At 37.0% G+C, this 4730-nt stretch overlaps 1 protein-coding gene across 1 annotated transcript in view; it reads right to left on the minus strand.

Moving 5' to 3' along the window:
- LOC107705732 (uncharacterized) overlaps positions 1-3443 on the minus strand; it is a 53848-nt gene extending 50405 nt beyond the window's left edge. Inside the window, exon 1 of the mRNA XM_016509175.1 lies at positions 3199-3443. The gene's annotated coding sequence lies outside the window, so the exon portion shown is untranslated. The remainder of the gene's footprint in view (positions 1-3198) is intronic.
- Between the last annotated feature and the right edge of the window lie 1287 nt (positions 3444-4730).

Genomic DNA, 4730 nt, shown 5'->3' on the forward strand with positions numbered 1-4730 from the left:
ATAGATAGATAGATAGATAGATAGATAGATAGATAGATAGATAGATAGATAGATAGATAGATAGATAGATAGACAGACAGACAGACAGACAGACATAAATAAGACATCTCTCAAAATATCTTTTTTATGTTCCAGAGAAGAATGTAAGTCATACAGGTTTAGAACAACATGAGGTTTTCATTTTTGGTCTACTATCCCTTTAAGATGACACACTGAAGAACCTTTAAAAAGAGCTTAATGTTTCATTCATTTTGGGAGATCCCCCAACACTTCTCAGAAGAATTCATTCGTTCTAGTTAACATGTTGACCACTCTACGTAATTGTCACGTACGCAGTGGGTTTCCATCCGTTTGTACCCTTCCTCTATCCTCGTGGCCTGTGTAGTGTTAATTATTAAGGGATTTTCATACAGACAGTGCGTCTGGTGCCCTAAACCCTCCCTTTACCCTCCGTCACACATATTCCACTCTAATCCATAGGGACTATTCATTTTTCCCTCCCTCTCTCTCTCTCAGCTCATATCTGTCTTAAGATACAGAGGAGTATATGAGTGTTACTTGATCCTGAATCTACTTTGACATCAACGGGGGCAGAAGTGCATGGCGTGCATATTAAACCCTGTCTGTGCACAGCACATGTGAGAGAGCGTCTACAGGAAATACATATATTGCGTACAAACTGACCCATTCGTGCACCTTTCAAACACTTAGCTGAACCCACAGTGAGCGAGTTTCTGCATCCTGCTGTGACAGCATGACGGTCTGTCACGTCACACAACACAGACTCTGGTCATGTGGTTAAAAATGCAGCCACTGTAGCCTGTCTGTAAGGATGTGGCATGTTTAATATATAAGAGTCAAGCAAAAAAAACGGTGGGCCCTTAAAGGGTCTTGCCATGTTTAAAGTTTATATGTGGACTTGATTGAAAATGTGTGCAAAAGAAAGAAAGGTGGCCTTTTATTTATTTATTTATTTATTTATCGATTTATTTTTTTGGAGGGGGTGCCAGTGGCAGTCCTGGTTTACGTGGTGCCCTATGTGAAATACAAATACAAATACAAATACAAACACAAATAATAATAATAATAATAATTTTGATTTGTTAAATAAATTATGATTTCTTGTGAAATACAAAAAACAATATGATGATAATAATAATAATAATAATAATAATAATAATAATAATAATAATAATAATAATAATAATAATAATAATAATAATAATAATAATAATAATAATAATAATAATAATAATAATAATAATAATAATAATAATAATTATTATTATTATTATTAACATAAGACAACAATACAAACTACAATAATCATTATAATAATAAATAATAATAATAATAAATAATAATAATAATATTCCTTTATTAAATAATTACAATTTCTTGTGAAATACAAAAACAATAATATATTATTAATAATAATAAATAATAATAATAGTAGTAGTAGTAGTAGTAGTAATTATTAATATATAATATATTGTTGTTGTTGTTTGTATTTCACAACAAATCAGTATTTTATCAATCAAAATTATTTGCAGCTGAACTTGACAACCAGTGATCATCAGCAGCTTTGCTATTTTGATAATAATTCTTTGTGTTGTACAGGAAAATAATTTTTGAGTTTTGAGTGACATACAGTAAGAGTGGGTGGATTATGACAAATTTAAAGTAAATTATCTGTACAAGGTGTGACTTGATTAAAATGACCAAAATTAGACATGGGAATGGGTGATTTCTGTCCTGGCCCTTTAGACAAGCTTGTATAATCCTGCAACTTAATTCTGAAATGTACAAATATTTATTTCTGCTTATGACATTTGACTCATAATTGTGCTGCTTAAATCAACACAGTTGACATTAGGTGCAAAAGACAGTTCATCAGTCACTAAGCCCTCAGTAGAGAGCATATCTCTCTCATACACTCACACACAGTGAGTTTGAGCTGCAGTGTAAGAGGATTTCATTCATCCATATTTACTGTATCGGACAGACTCGCGCAGTTTCTCGGTCAGCGTGCACTGGGAGGCATAAGCTCTCGGTGTTAAGGCACTTTCTTGCTTGAATAAAGTCTATCCCGCTGGGCCAGGAGGAATAACTTAACACTTAGAGATCACACCATTAATTGCTCTCCCAAAATGCAGACACTATGAAAGATGCTGCTTTATCACAGGTGCAAAAAATAAACTAAACACGCTGTAATGATATTAACTACATTAAATAGTATCCCTTACAACAACAGTACATTGGTAGAGTAATGCCATCAGATATTAATACTATGAAATATTAGTACTATTGATACTGTGCATACCATGGTACTAAAAGATGTCCAAAATACATAACTTGCAAAAAAATATATAGAATGGTACTACAATGGTTTTTAGATGTGTGCTATGTATGGTACTACCATGGTATTCTTGGATGTACTGTGGATACCATTATTTATAATGAAATAAGCATAAATATTTCAAAGTACCATAGTATTACAATCAATGTACCATGGTACTGCCAAAATACTTTTTGTAAGGGATGGTGGCACAAGGCACATATTCAAAATACCATGGTAAATGTACATAAAACCATGGTGTTATGGTCCCATCCCAAAAACATGTACCATGCAGCATATCCAACAGATTATGACAGTATATAGTACATGACCCAAAAAAGGCTTGATAGAACCATGATAGGATGCCCAGAAGAATAGGTTGTACCGTAGTACTTTTTGGTAGTTTTTTTTTTTTATCAGTAGAAGAGGACAAGCCAAAATTCACTTTCAACGCTCATTCAGGACACACTTTAAACCATCTTTACCTCATTAATTTACTCTCAGCACTGTATCTTCCTCTTCACCACCCCTCTCAAGAAACTACAGAATCAATAAGAACATCAATATGAGCTCAGAATACCCATTCAATGATCTCCAGTCTACTGAAAAAGATCTCAGCACAGCCCTAATCCTGTTTTAGACTGACTGAGGCTGCTATTGCCTGGTGTCTGAAACCAAACAGCATATTTAGGCTATACAGAACCATAGTTATATAAAGTGACAAACCTGATAAGTCTCATAAAGTTCTGATCAACAACCCGCCGAGCCAAACACAAAAAACGTCTTCAAATGACAGACAAAACAGCTCAAAGTTCAACATCTCATGACATGATCAGTGAGGGAAGATGAAGCGCGCTTACCGTGCGCTGTTTCACAGAGCCAGAGAGAGTGATGCGGCGCGCAGCATCCCTGCCATCCTCAGTGAGAAGACTTCTACTGTGCGCTCTTCTCCGGCATGATCACAGCTCCTCAGCTCTCCTCCAGCGCACACAGCTGCAGGCTGAGCATCACGGCTGGTCTTGTGCTCTCAGTTCATCTGCTGTGGAGCGCGCGTACTGCCGCCTACTCTGATTGAGTTTCGAGAGCGCAGAGGCTGAGATGATCGCTCACTTTCTCCGGGCATATGGACCATGTGATGAGACTCATCCCTCCATCTGCGCGAGCCCGATCAGCGCCACCCAATGGAAAAATGATGCTATTCATCACTAATGCGATTGGGCCGCCCAGTTCTGAAAGATTTCAGATTTACATTTATTACGTTCAAATGTTGGGTAGTGCGGGGCTAGTTGTCACAGGAGCGGCATCACACTAGATAAGGTTTGGCGTTGAAAGTCTAATTACGCAAATGTGTTTTCTCTGGTTCTGTAGATTTCAAATACCTATTTCAAAACAAACCATAAACCTTTAAACCTCCAAACGTACATTAGGCCTACAGTATTATATTTTTCTAATATACAAACAATAAATAAGCAAACAAACATTCAGGCAAAAGTTGACTAATGAAGGTAGATTTAACCTAAAGGTCGAACTGTTCACTTGAATGTTTCATAAATGTCAAATTGTCATACGTTTCGAAGTTTGTAATTTCATAAAATTCATTATTTAAAATATCTGTTGGCTAAACCAAATATTTGATATTTTGTATCAAACCCTTCAAGTTATTCATTCACGGTTCCCATTGTGACAATTTAACCCCTACAGTCTTTATAAACATCATGGACTGGTCTCCTTCATACTTACATTTCAGATTTAACATTAAGGTTAATAGCCTACTTATAACATCATGTTCTAACCAATGACTCAACCAAAAGTCATATGTGCCCTTCTTAAAGGGGTCATATGATGCTGCTAAAAAGAACATTATTTTGTGTATTTGGTGTAATGAAATGTGTTTATGCGGTTTAAGGTAAAACGACAAACAACAAGCGCTACTCTACACTGCTCAAAACTCGCGTTTGAATCATCAGTGGCAAATTCTTTAAATATGAAAACGTACTTACAGTCTGTGAGTCAGAACAGCCGGCATTGTAGTCTACTCTCCCAGGATCAGGAAACAGTCCTCCATAAAATGCGCTGCACACATCTGAATATTTGGGTTGAACTGTTCTGGAACAGTGTTGTAAATACAACTTAACCACTGATTTCTGGTCGTGTCCTCTTTTGGAAGGCCAAACAAAGTAGTTTTGCTTTCACAACGAAACACACAGCGTCACACACGGCGGGCTTCAGAACGGCGCGGCTGGCGGATTAGACGAAGGAGTGGCCGGCGGGCTTGCGGCAATCACATGTGACGAGCCCGGGCTGGACTCCGCTTCGTCCACGGTGAAAACTGATCCGGCGATCCACAGCGTGAAGTTGATGTATTTCCTCAGCGACCAGCACAAATCAGCTC

Source organism: Sinocyclocheilus rhinocerous, unplaced genomic scaffold (assembly GCF_001515625.1).
Source record: "Sinocyclocheilus rhinocerous isolate Xijiao unplaced genomic scaffold, SAMN03320098_v1.1 scaffold263, whole genome shotgun sequence".
Classification (NCBI taxonomy): domain Eukaryota; kingdom Metazoa; phylum Chordata; class Actinopteri; order Cypriniformes; family Cyprinidae; genus Sinocyclocheilus; species Sinocyclocheilus rhinocerous.